The following is a 14,514-nucleotide window of genomic DNA, read 5'->3' as shown; positions in this document are numbered from 1 at the left end:
TATGTTTCGGCCCATTGTTGTAGCCACTATGTCAATCCATCTTGTTCAGGGTCTTCCTCTTTTTCCCTGACCCTCTACTCTACCAAGCATGACTGGTCTTTCCTGATAAAATGTCCAAAGTATGTGAGACAAAGTCTCGCCATCCTCACTTCTAAGAAATATTCTGACTTTACTTCCAAGACAGATTTGTTCATTCTTCAGTCAGTCCACAGTATATTCAATATTCTTCACAAACACCATAATTTAAAGGCATCAATTCTTCTTTGGTCTTCCTTATTCATTGTGCAGCTTTCACATGCATATGAAGTTATTGAAAACACTATGGCTTGGGTCAGTCTTAGTTTTTAAAGTGACATCTTTGCTTTTTAAGATGTTAAAGAGATCTTTTGCAGCAGATTTACCATGCAATGCATCATTTGATTTTTTTTTTTTTTTTTACTGTTGCTTCCACAGGCATTGATTGTGGATCCAAGTAAAATGAAACCCTTGACCACTTCAATCTTGTTTCCATTTATCATGATGTGGCTTATTGGTCCAGTTGTGAGGATTTATGTTTCCTTTATGTTGAGGTGTAATCCATACTAAAGGCTATGGTCTTTGGTCTTCATCACTAAGTGCTTCAAGTTCTCTTTGCTTTCAGCAAGCAAGGTTGTGTTGTCTGCATGCCACAGGTTGTTAAAGAGCCTTCCTCCAATCCTGATGCCACGTTCATCTTCATACAGTCAGCTTCTTGGATTATTTGCTCTGCATACAGATTAAGTATGGTGAAAGGATGCAACCCTAATGCATACATTTCCTGACTATAAACCACGCAGTATCCTTTGTTCTGTTCCAATGACTGCCTGTTGGTCTAAGTAAAAGTTCCTCATGAGCACAATTAAGTGTTCTGGAATTCCCACTCTTCCCAATGTTATCCATAATCTGTTATGATCCACACAGCCAACTGTCTTTGCATAGTCAATAAAACGCAAGTAAATATCTTTCTGGTATTCTCTGCTTTCAGTCATGATCCATCTGACATCAGCTATGATTATCTCTTGTTCCACATCCTCTTCTGAATCTGGCTTGAATTTCTGGCAGTTCCCTGTCGATGTACTGCTGCAATGATCTTTAGCAAAATTTTGCTTGTGTGTGATATTAATGATGTTGTTTGATTTCCACATTCTGTTGGGCCACATTTCTTTAGAATGAATACAAATATTGATCGCTTCCAGATGGTTGACCAGGTAGCTGTCTTCCAAATTTCTTGGCATAGGTGAGTGAACATTGCCAGTGCTGCATACCTTTCTTGAAACATCTCAATAGGTGCTCCATCAATTCCTGGGGCCTTGTTTTTTTCACCAATGTCTTCATTGCAGTTTGGACCTCTTCCTTCAATACCATCGGTTCTTGATCATATGCTACCTCTTGAAATAGTCAAATGTTGGCCAATTATTTTTGGAACAGTAACTCTGTGTATTCCTTCCATATTCTTTTGATGCTTCCCGTGTCATTTAGTATTTTCCCCATAGAATCATTCAATATTGCAACTCGAGGCTTGAATTTTTTCATCAATTCTTTCAGCTTGAGAAATCTGAGGGTTTTCTTCCCTTTTGCTTTCCTATCTCTGGATATTTGCCTTCTAGAGCTGCCCTTTGAAATCTTCTGTTCATCTCTTTTACTTCATTATTTCTTTTTTTCACTGTTGCTACTCTATGTTCAAGAGCAACTTTCAGAGTCTCTTCTGGTCTTTTCTTTCTTTACTGTCTTTTTAATGGCCTCTTGCTTTCTTCATGCATGATGTTGTTAATATTATCCCACAACTCATCTGGGGCTTCCATCATTAGTGTGTAATGCATCAAATCTATTTTTGAGATGGTCTCTAAATTCAGGTGAGATACACTTAATGTTGTACTTTGGCTCTTCTGGATTTTTTAAAATTTTCTTCAGCTTCAACTTGAACTTGAATATGAGCAATTAATGGTCAGTTCCAAAGTGGGACCGTGGCCTTGTTTCGACTGATGATGTTGAGCTTTTCCATCCTCTCTTTCCACAGAAGTAGTTGATTTGATTCCTGTGTATTCATCTGGCAAGGTCCATGTGTATAGTTGCTGTTTATGTTGTTGAAAAAAAAGGTATTTGCTACGAAGAAGTTATTGGTCTTGCAAAATTCTATCATGCTATCTCTGCCATCGTTTCTATTACCAAGGCCATATTTTCCAAATACCAATCATTCCTCTTTGTTTCCAACTTTTGCATTCCAATTGCCAGTAATTATCAGTGCACTTTGCATGTTTGATCAATTGAAACTGCAGAAATTGTAAAAAAAAAAAAAAAACTTCAATTTCTTCATCTTTGGCCTTAGGGATACATGTGCAAATTTGAATAATAACCATATAAACTGATCTTCCTTACAGGAGTATGGCTAGTATCCTATCACTGAGGGCATTGTACTTCAGGATAGATCGTGAAATGTTCTTTTTGACTATGAACGGACACCATTCCTTTTCAGTTTGTCATTCCTGGCACAGTAGACTATATGATTGTGTGATTCAATATGGCTAACACCAGTCCATTCCAGCTCACTAATGCCTAGGATATCAGTGTTTATGTGTTCCATTTCATTCTTGATGATTTCCAATTTTCCTAGATTCCTACTTTGTACATTCCATGTTCCTATTATTAATGGATGTATACAGCTGTTTCTTCTTATTTTGAGTCATGTCACATCAACAAATACAGTTTCCGAAAGTTTGACTCCAACCACATCGTTAAGGTTGACTCTACTTTGAAGAGGCAGCTCTTCCCCAATCGTCTTTTGAGTGCGTTCCAACCTGAGGGGCTCATCTTCCAGCACTGTATCAGACAATGTTCTGCTGCTATTCATAATGTTTTCACTGGCTAGTATTTTTTTTTTTCAGAAGTAGACCGCCAGGTCCTTCTTTCTAGTCTGTCTTAGTCTGGAAGCTCAGCTGGTATTTAAAGACTAGTGGCATACCTTTCAGCATCACAACAACATGCAAGCCCCACGATATGACAAACTGACACACACTTGGGGGAGGGTGGTTAAACTTAGAAAAATAAATTTCAAGGTAACAACATAGGAAGCTAAAACCTACCCACCTCTCTTAGTCATCTAGTGCTGCTGTAACAGAAATACCACAAGTGGATGGATGGCTTTAACAAAGAGAAATTTATTTTCTCACAGTGTAGTAGGTTACAAGTCCAAATTCAGGGCATTGGCTTGAGGGGAATGCTTTCTTTCTCTGTCAGCTCTGGAGGAAGGTCCTTGTCCTCAATCTTCCCCTGGTCAAGGAGCTTCTCATGTGCAGGGACCCGGTGTCCAAAGGAAGCACTCTGCTCCTGGTGCTGCTTTCTTGGTGTTAAGAGGACCCCAACTCTCTGCTTGCTTCCCTATCATTTCATCTCTTGAGAGATAAAAGGTGGTGCAGGACCCACCCCAGGGAAACTCCCCTTATATTGGAACAGGGGGGTGACCTGAGTAAGGGTAGTGTTACAATCCCACCCTAATACTTTTTAGCATAAAATTTCAATCACAAAATGGAGGACAACCACACAATACTGGGAATCATGGCTTAAACAAGTTGACACATATTTTTGGGAGGACACAATTCAATTCATGACACCATTAAAATATAAAAAGTAGAAAAACATAAAGACTCAGCAAACACAAATCTTCAATAATGAAAAAGATGGAAAGAAAATACATAAACAAGAAACTCAGCACAGAAAATTAAACAGAACAAAGCATCACACAACAAGAAAAAAATGCAACAAAATGATAGCAGTAAACTCATACCTATCAGTAATTGCACTGAACATAAATGTTCTAAATGCACCAACAGAGACAGAGAGTAACAGAATGGATAAAAAAAAAAAAAAAAAAAGAACATGATCCATCTATAGCTGTCTACAAGAGACACATCTTAGACATAAACTCAAAGGATGTGAAAAATAAAAAAGAGCAGGAGTGGCAATATTAATTTCTGATAAAATAGACTTTAAACCAAAATACAGCATAAAGGATAAGGAAGGACACTATATATGATTAAAGGGTCATTACAACAGAAGGACATAACCATAATAAGTACATATGAAACCAGGACTATTATTAAAACTCAAGAAAAGGTTTACACACAGAAAAAAAAATTTTTTTTTGATAGTTATGAGGGTGGCAAGAGAGTGAGAGGGGAAATCATTAACTAGATAGTAGACAAGTGTCAACTTTGGTATAGGGAAAGATGACATGCAATATAGGGGAAGTCAGCACAACTGGACCAAAGCAAAAGTATGGAAGTTTCCTAGACACATCAGAGCATTTTGAGGGACCGAGTAGCTTGGGCTGAGGCTTGGGGACCATAGTCTTGGGGGACATCTAAGTCAATTGGAGTAACATAGTTCATAAAGAAAATGTTCTACATCCCATTTTGGTGAGTAGCATCTAGGGTCTTAAAAGCTTGTGAGCAGACATCTAAGATACATCTATGTGTCCCATCATGTCTGGAGAAAAAGAGAATGAAGAAAACCAAAAACACGAGGAAAATATTAGCACAAAGAACTAAAGGGCCACGTGAGCCTGAGACTCCTCCAGCCTGAGCCTAGAAAAACTAGATGGTGCACAGCCACCACCACCGACTGCTCTGACAGAGATGACGACAGAGAATCCAAGAAAGAATGGGAGAAAAATGTAGAAAAGAATTTAAATTCATGAAAAAAGACCAGATTTACTGGTCTGAAAGAGACTGGAGGAACCCAGAGACTCTGGTTCCCCGACATTCTGCTAACTCAGAACTTAAACAATTTCTGAAGCCCACTTTTTTTTTTTTTTATTGTACTTTAGGTAAAGGTTTACAGAACAAACTAGTTGCTCATTAAAGAGTTAGTACACATTCTGTTTTATGGCATTGGTTAACAACCCCACGAGATGTCAACACTCTCCCTTCTCAACCTTGGGTTCCCTATTACCAGCTTTCCTGTTCCCTCCTGCCTTCCAGTCCTTGCCCCAGGGCTGGTGTGCCCCTTTAGTCTTGTTTTGTTTTATGGGCTTGTTCAATCATTGGCTGAAGAGTGAACCTTAGGAGTGACTTCGTTAGTGAGCTGAAAGGGTGGCCGGAGGCCGTACTCTCAGTGTTTCTCCAGTATCTGTCAGGCCAGCAAGTCTGATCTTTCTTTTTGAGTTAGAATTTTGTTCTACATTTTTCTCCAACTCTGTCCAGGACCCTCTATTGTGATCCCTGTCAGAGGTGTCAGTGGTGGTAGCCAGGAACCATCTAGTTGTACTGGACTTTGTCTAATGGAGCCATGGTAGTTGTGGTCCATTAGTCCTTTGGACTAATCTTTCCCTCGTATCTTTAGTTTTCCTCATTCTTCCTTGTTCCCAAAGGGGTGAGACCAGTGGTGTATCCTAGATGGCCACTCACAGGTCGGAAGCCCACTTTTCAATGATTAGACAGCCTTATAAAACAAAAAATAACACACATGAGGGACCTGCTTCTTAGTTCAATCAAAATATATAAGACCAAGTGGGCAACTCCTGCCCAAATGCAAGATGAGAAGGAAGGAAGGGACTGTAACTGCATGAATGGACAGAGGGAAGCGGGAGTGGAAAGGAAGAGTGTGCTGTTACATTGTGGGGATTGCAACCAATGTCATAAAACAATATGTGTATAAATTTTTGAATGAGAAATTAACTTGAGCTGTAAACTTTCACCTAAAGCACAACAAAAGTAATAATAAAAAATAATAAAAACCAGTTGAATGGAGAAAAAATAAAAGATGGCCAGTCTCACTTGTAATCAGAGAAACATTTATTAAAACAAGCATGCTATAGAGTTGTTTTTACCCAACAGATTCAGAATATTGTAAACAATTAATAATAGCCCATGTCGACAATGTTTTACATAAGAGTATAAATTGATAATTTTTCAGATGATGTCTTGTAAATTATGCATACTGTGAAATATAATTTTTCTTCCATTTACCATCTAAAATCCTTCACACAGATCCATTGTTGATAACATAAAGAAAACCAAATAAAAATTGGATGTCCACCAATAAGGGAGTGGCTTGATGCATGTTGATACATCCACCTGCAACCACTCTTCATTGGCTCAGGTGCCATCTTTCCCAACCTCCTTCTCATAGGTCTCCCTTTAGTGCAGAAGCTATAGAGTTGTAAACTACGTTTATCAGGCTCCCTTGTAGCTGCTATGGCAGGTGTGAATTAAGTCTGCCAATGAGATGTACTCATGTGAGATTTGACTTTGGACTTACGTTAAGTGGGATAGAGGCAGAACATGAAGCATTATATTTTTAAAGAAAATTATTTTTAGAACAGTTTTAGATTTATAGAAAGAAATTGAGAATATGGTACAGCAAACTCACATACATTTCATCACCCACTTTTTCCTATTATTAACATCTTACATTTTTTATATTTAATGAACCAATATTAATATTTTAGTATTCACTAAAAAAAAGTGTAAAGTCCACATTTATTCAGATTTCCTTAGATTTTGCCTCTTTTTGTCCCAGGATCTCATATAGGACACCACATTGCATTCCCTTGTATGCCTCCTTAGGCTTCTCTTGGCCGGGATAGATTCTTTTTTTTAAAAAAATTGTACTTTCGGTGAAGGTTTACAGGACAAACTAGCTTCTCATCAAACAGTTAGTATACACATTGTTGTATGACCTTGGTTAACAACCCCATGACATGTCATCACTCTACCTTCTCAACCTTGTGTTCCCTATTACCAGCTTTTCTGTTCCTTCCTGCCTTCCAGCCCCTTCTCCAGGGTTAGTGTGCCCCTTTGGCCTTGTTTTGTTCCATGGGCCTGTTCAGTCTTTGGTTTAAGGGGTGAATCTCAGGAGTGACCTCATTACTGAGCTGAAAAGGCATCTGCGGGTCATACTCTCAGGGTTTCTCTAGTCTCTGTCAGGCCGGCAAGTCTGGTCATTTTTTTTTTTTCTGGATTCTTTTTTTTTAATTGTATTTTTGATGAAGGTTTACAGAACAAACTAGTTTACACACATCGTTCTATGACATTGATTAACAACTCCATGACATGTCAACACTCTCCCTTCTCAACCCTGGGTTCCCTATTACTAGCTTTCCTGTTCCCTCCTACCTTCCAGTCGCTGCCCCAGGGCTGGTGTGCCCCTTTAGTCTCGTTTTGTACCATAGGCCTGTTCGATTTTTGGCTGAAGGGTGAACTTCAGGAGTGACCTCATTACCAAGCTGAAAGGGTATCCTAGGTGGCTGCTCACAGGCTTTTAAGACCCCAGACACTACTCACCAAAGTAGAATGTAGAACGCATTCTTTATAAGCTATGTTATGCCAAATGAGCTAGATATTCCCCGAGATCATGGTTCACAGCCCTCAGCCCAGCAATTTGGTCCCTCAGGAAGTTTGGATTTGTCTATGGTGCTACCATGACATAGCCTTTTACAGGTTGTGCTGGCTTTCCCAGTATTGTGTACTGTCTTACCCTTCACCAAAGTTTCCACTTATCTACTGTCTATTAAGTGTTTTTCCATCCCCACTCCTTCCCTTCCTCGTAACCATCAAAGGTTGTTTCTTTTGTATGTAAACATTTTCATGAGTATTTACAGTACTGGTCTCATACAATATTTGTCCTTTTGTGATTGACTTATTTCACTCAGCATAATGCCCTCCAGATTCATCCATGTCGTGAGATGCTTCACTGATTCATAGTTGTTCTTTTTCGTTGCATAATACTCCATTGTGTGTATGTACCACAGTTTGTTTACCCATTCATCTGCCAATGGGAATGCAAAATGATACAATCATTTTGGAAAAAGATATGGTGCTTCCTTAGAAAGCTAGAAATAGAGATACCATATGATCCAGCAATCCCATTCCTAGGAATATATCCTAGAGAAATAAGAGTCATCGCACAAATAGACATATGCACACCCATGTTCATTGCAGCATTGTTCAAAATAGCAAAAAGATGAAAACAACCTAGATGCCCATCAACAGATGAATGGAATAAATTCTTAGATTTCTTTTGACAGTTTTAGGATGCCCCTGATAGGAATTTTTCTGATGTTTTTCTCACGATTAAACTGGGAATGCAGATTTTTGGGAGGAAGATGACAGAGATGCCATTTTCATCACATAAAATCAACATGGTGTTGAACTTGATAACATGGCTTAAGATAGAATTTCTCCATTGTGAAATTATTTTTTTTCACACTTTCCATATTGTACTTTTTGGAAGCAACTCACAATGTGCAGCCCAAATTTAAGGAGTTTTGAAGGTGAGTATCCATAGTGCAATGGATCACTTTTATATGGCCTTTCTCACCATGGTCTTGCAACTCCCATCAAATGACTGGGTGGGACTATGCAAATCAGGTGCTTGTATCCCATGAAGGGGATTGGATAGTTTGCTAATACTGCAGATAAAGTGCATAGCACACAAGTGAAAGTGGAACCATGCAAATAAAGTGTACAGAACCCTAAAAAAGGGATTGGTGAGTTTTGCCATCCCACTAGGCTTAAAATGAGCCATTCCAGAGGCAGAAAGGGGAGACTGCACTACCAACAAGAAAAAAGAGCTAGGAGTGAATCTCATCCTTTGGACCCAGAATCCCTGCACTGAAAACCTCCTAGACTCAGGAGACAGACAGAGGAGCTGTAAAACGGAAGACAGTGAAAGATGGTGGCAAAGCAGTAGCAAGAGCAATAGCAGCACAAGAAGGCAGGAACAAGGAGACTGGTGGAAGATGACTGTGGTAGAGTTTGCTGACCCATGTAGCTAGGAGCTTTGTAACACTTGCCCTAGCAGGGCAGAGGTGAGGCCAAGAGGCCAATAGGCCAAGAAGCCAAGGGCCAAAGAAAGGCCAGCTGAGAAGGAGCTGTCCTGATCGGAAAATTGTATTCTGAGTAGTTTCTGACCCTCAGTTGTACCCTGTTGCTTCTCTAATAAACCCAACAATTGTGAGTATTGTCTGAGAGTTCCGTGTGGCCATTGCAACAAATTATCAAACCCAGCAGAGAAGTAGAGAATACCGTGAGAGGGAAGCTTGTGTAAGAATTGGTAAAAAGTTTGGAGGGTAGAGGTATGCTTGACCTCTGCCTCATAATAATCAGCTTTGGGCTGTTGATCTTGATTCTCCATCCTTGTGAAGTGTGGCAAGGATATCAGACACCAGCATCATGCCATTTTTTACAGTTGGCATCAGGAGCAGGATTCATTGCAATGGTTTCAGACTCATGGAAGCATGGGACTTTGTAAAAGAATGAAGGGGTGTGGGAAGTGAAACGTTTGATTCTTAGGTGGTTACTTTGGTTGTTGTTAACTGGAATGTCTCAAAGGAAGGTAAGAGATACTATGCTGCAGCTGAGTAGAGAAAAGCTGCAATTGAAGTGGCAAAAGCCAGGTTGGTTAAACAAGATTATTAATGAGGGTAGGGCTTCCACCCAGCCAGAGGCCCAAGGCCATATGCGTATGAATGAGAAGATAGTCAAGGTATAGAGAAGATGAAATTGGGATAGTTTAGAAAGGATTATGTGTTCATTTAACTGTACTATGAATATTGAATTTTTCTCCTACCTAGTGTTGTAAAACAGACCTTCATGTAGATGGAAATGAATATTGAGTATTATAGATTACAGACCTGAATGGTTGGTACCTGAGTAGGCTCACCCTGAGGATTCTTTGCCCTACTGAAGGACTAATCATTAATGACTATTTTGGACTGGTAAAATGACTGGAAGGGGAAAGTTATCCACCAAGTACAAAAGAACCATGGCTACAAAAGCCAGTGAGTGGCCTGCAGTGTGATGGATTGCTTTTACACAGCCTTTCATGCCATGGCCTTTTAACTCCCATCAAATGACTGGATGGGACTATGCAAATGAGGTGCTTGCAGCCCACCAAGGTGATTGGATTGCTTGCTAACAGTTAAAATAAGGTGCATGGCACTTTCGTGGGGATAGGCCCATGCAAATAAGGTATATGAAACGCTAATGAGGGGATTGGTGAATTTTGCCAACCCACTAGGCTTAAAATAAGCCATCCCAGGGGTGGAAAGGGGAGATCTCACTAACACCAAGAAAGAAGAGCTAGGAATGGAGCACATCCTTTGGACCTGGGATCTCTGCACTCAGAACCTCCTAGACTCAGGAGACAGAATGGAGCTGTAACACAGAAGACAGAGAGATGGCAGTGCAACAACAGCAAGTGTGATAGTGGCTCTAGTCAACAGGAACCAGGAGATGGGTAGGAGATGGCTGAGGTGGGGTTTGTTGACCCACAGAGCTAGGAGATTTGTAACACTTGCCCAAGCAGGGTAGAGGTGGGACCAAAAGGCTGAGAGGCTGAAGGCCAAAGAGAGGTCTGCCTGCGGGCATGGCTGAGAAGCAGCTGTCCTGATCAAAGAACTGTATCCTTAGTCTTTTCTGATCCCAAGGTGTACCCTATTGTTGTTGGATGCCATTGAGTCGGTTCTGACTCATGGCGACCCTATGTATAACAGAACGAAACACTGCCTGGTCCTGCACCTCCTCACAATCACTGCTATGTTTGAACTCATTGTTGCAGCCACTGAGTAAATCCACCTCATTGAGGGTCTTCCTCTTTTTTGCTGACCCTCTACTTTACCAATAATAATGTCCTTCTCCAAGGACTGATCCCTCCTAATAAAAAAACATGTCCAAAATACATGAGATGAAGTCTTGCCATCCTTGCTTCTAAGGAGCATTCTATGTTTCTTCTAAGACAGATTTGTTCATTCTTTTGGCAGTCCATTGTGTATTAAATATTCTTCACCAACACCATAATTCAAAGGCAGTAATTCTTCTTTAGTCTTCTTTATTCATTGTCCAGCGTTCACCCGCATATGAGGCGATTGAAAACACCATGGCTTGGGTCAGGGCACCTTAGTCTTCAAGGTGGTATCTTTGCTTTTTTAACATCTGTTACTTCCCTAATAAACTCCATAATCATGAATATTGTCTGTAAGTTCTGTGTGACTATTGCAACAAATTATCAAGCCCAGCAGAGAAGTAAAGAGTGGGGTGGGAGGTTCCGTGGTATCAGAATTTGTAAAACGGTTGGAGGGTGGTGATATACTTGACCCCTGCCTCATAGGAATCAGCCTTGGGATGTTGATCTTGATTCTTCTTCCCCCTTGTGAAGTTAGACTGGGAGATCAGACTCCCTGGCCATGCCATTCTTACAGCATCTACATAAAATATTTAGAATTCTTATGCACCAGAGATTTGCCCTTTCTCTCTTATTTATTTCTTTAGTTTTTCAATCATTTAATTATAACAGTATGTTGACCCAAATAAAATGAAGTCCTTGACTTCAATCTTTTTTCCATTTATCATGATGTTGCTTATTGGTACAGTTGTGAGGACTTTTGATTTCTTAATGTTGAGGAGTAATCCATACCGAAGGCTGTGGTCTTTGATCTTCATCAGTAAGTCCTTCAAGCCCTCTTCACTTTCAGCAAGTAAGGTTGTGTCATCTGCATATTGCAGGGTGTTAAGGAGTCTCCCACCAATCCTGATGGCCACATTCTACTTCATATAGTCCATCTTCTTGGATTATTTGCTCAACATACAGGTTGAATAAAAAAAAAAAATTTTTTTTTTTTTTAGTTTGAATAGGTATGGTAAAAGGATATAATTCTGACACATCTTTCCTGACATTAAACCACACAGTATCCCCTTGTTCTGTTCAAACCACAGCCTCTTGGTCTATGTACAGGTTCCTCATGACCACAATTAAGTATTCTGTAATTCCCATTCTTCACAACGTTATCCATAATTTGTTATGATCCACACAATCGAATGCCATTACATAATCAATAAAACACAGGTAAACATCTTTCTGCTATTCTGGGCTTTCAGTCAGAATCCATCTGACATCAGCAATGATATCTCTGGTTCCATGTCCTTTTCTGAATCTGGCTTGAATTTCTGGAAGTTCCCTGTTGATATACTGCTGCAACAGCTTTTGAAAGATCTTCAGCAAAATTTTGCTTGTGTGTGTTATTAATGATACTGTTAGATAATTTCCACATTCTGTTGGATCATCTTTCTTTGGAATGGGTACAAAATGGATCTTTTCCAGCCATTTGGCCAGGTAGCTGTCTTCCTAATTTCTTGGTATAGAGGAGTGAGCACTTCTAGTGCCGCATCCGGTTGTTGAAACATCTCAATTGGTGTTCCAATTCCTGGAGCCTTGTTTTTCTCCAATGATTTCAGTGCAGCTTGGACCTCTTCCTTCAGTACCATCAGTTCTTGATCATATGCCACACCTCCTGAAATGGTTGAATGTCAGCCAACTTTTCTTTTTGGTACAGTGACTCTGAATATTCCTTCCATTTCTTTTGATGCTTCCTGCATTATTTAGTATTTTCCCAGTAGAACCCTTCAATATCGCAGCTTGAGGCTTGAGTTTTTTCTTCAATTCCTTCAGCTTGAGAAATGCTGAGCATGTTCTTTCCTTTTGGCTTTCTACCTCCAGGTCTTTGTATATTTCACTATAAGACTTTATTTTGCCTCCTCAAGACAGCCTTTGAAATCTTCTGTTCAGCTCTTTTAATTCGTGCTCTTTTACTTTTCACTCATTTACTAGAAATGATTGTTGGATGTTGTCTAATGTCTTTTTTACATTAATTGATATGATCATATAAATTTTGTTTTTAGTCGATGTGGTGGATTACAATTGATTTTTTTTCTATCTTGTTTTTTTCACTTTAACATTGTCATGAATTTTCCGTATTATTACCTAGTCTTTTTTAAAAATAATACCTCGCTGTGTTTTTTGTGGAAGTTTACAGAGAAATTAGGTTCTCATTTAACAATTTCTGTACAAATTGTTCAGTGACATTGGCTACATTTTTCACAATGTGTCAGCATTCTCATTATTTCCATTCTAGTTGTTTGGTTTCTAGTAATCTAGTTTCCCTGCCCTTTTACCCTTTCATCTTTGCTTTAGAGCAAATGTTGACCATTTCATAAATGATTTTTTAAAGGAACACAGCACTCATAGGTGACATTCTTTATTTTATGAGCCAATCTGTTACTTAGCTGAATGTTGATCTCCAGGAGTAGTTTTGGTTCAAAGTTTAAAGGGCATTACAGATCGATGGCCTTGGCGGTTCCCTCGTCTCAACCAGTCCAGTTAGTCCATACATTTTAAGAATTTGTGTTCTTTTCTACGTATTTCTCTCTTCCTATCAGGATCCCTCTATTGTGGCCCTGATCAGAATAGTTGACAGTGGTAGCCAGGCACCATCTAGCTCTTCTGGCCTCGGGATAAATGAGGTTGTGGTTCATGTAAGCAATTAGTCCTGGAGTCTATTTTTCTCTCTAGTCTTTTTTTTTTCTTTCTTTCTCTTTGCTCTGGATGAGTAGAAATCAATAGTTGTATCTTAGGTGGTCTGTCACGAGCTTTTAAGACTCCAGACCCTACTCACCAAACTAGAATGTAGAACATAGACTTTATGAGTTATATTGTCAATTGACCAAGTTGTCCCATGAGACTATGATCCTAAACCTTCAAGCTCAGTAAACAACTCACATGAGGTGTTTGGTTTTACCAAAGAGGTATCTATAACTGTGTTCTCTGTGTGCTTTATTATATATATGATGATATATGCATGTACATGCATACATGTATATACACATGTGTATAGATATACTATAAATGCACGTATATGTACACTACTATGCCTACCTACAAGAGCTCTCTGGAAACCCTATGGGGAAGCTTTTCTCTGTCCTATAGAGTCTTTATGAGTTGGAATCAGCTAGATGTGAATGGGTTTGGTTTGATATACACGTATATGGAGACTTGGTGCCACAGTATTTATTCAGAGCTTGGCTGCTAACCAAAAAGCTGGACGTTTGAATCCACCATCTGTTCCTTGGAAACCCTATGGGGCAGTTCTACTGTGTTATATATGGTTGCTATGAGTCAGAAGGGACTCAACGGCAACAGGTTTTTTTTTTTTTTTTTTTTTTAATATACACATATATGTGGAGCCCTGCTGGCACAATGGTTAAGCTTTCAACTGCTAACAAAAATGTTGGTAGTTTGAATCCACCAGCTGCTCTTTGGAAACCGTATGAGGCAGTTCTACCCTGTCCTATGTGCATCAGAACCAATTTGAAGGCAATAGGTTTGGTTTTTTAGTATACACATACATGCAAACATACCTACACATGTAACCACACGTATAAATTTTTGGTTATTTTGCTATCATTGCAAAATCGTGTAAGTTATAGCATTTACCAAAAAACATTCCTTATGCTTGTACAGTTTTCAGTGACATCAATTATCTTGGTCAGTCTGTGCACACTTCACCCACATTTGGCAATACCTTTCCCATCACCCAAAATAACAGGTGTCTATAAAGAGTGATTCTTCCTCTCTCTCCCTATTATCCCTGGTAACCACTAATGAACAATGGTTTCTGACATATACCTATTCTTGTCTCTTTATAAAATTGAGGTCATAAATTGT

The sequence above is a fragment of the Elephas maximus genome, chromosome 13 (genome assembly GCF_024166365.1).
Source record: "Elephas maximus indicus isolate mEleMax1 chromosome 13, mEleMax1 primary haplotype, whole genome shotgun sequence".
Lineage (NCBI taxonomy): Eukaryota > Metazoa > Chordata > Mammalia > Proboscidea > Elephantidae > Elephas > Elephas maximus.
Note: the sequence above shows the minus strand (reverse complement) of the source record.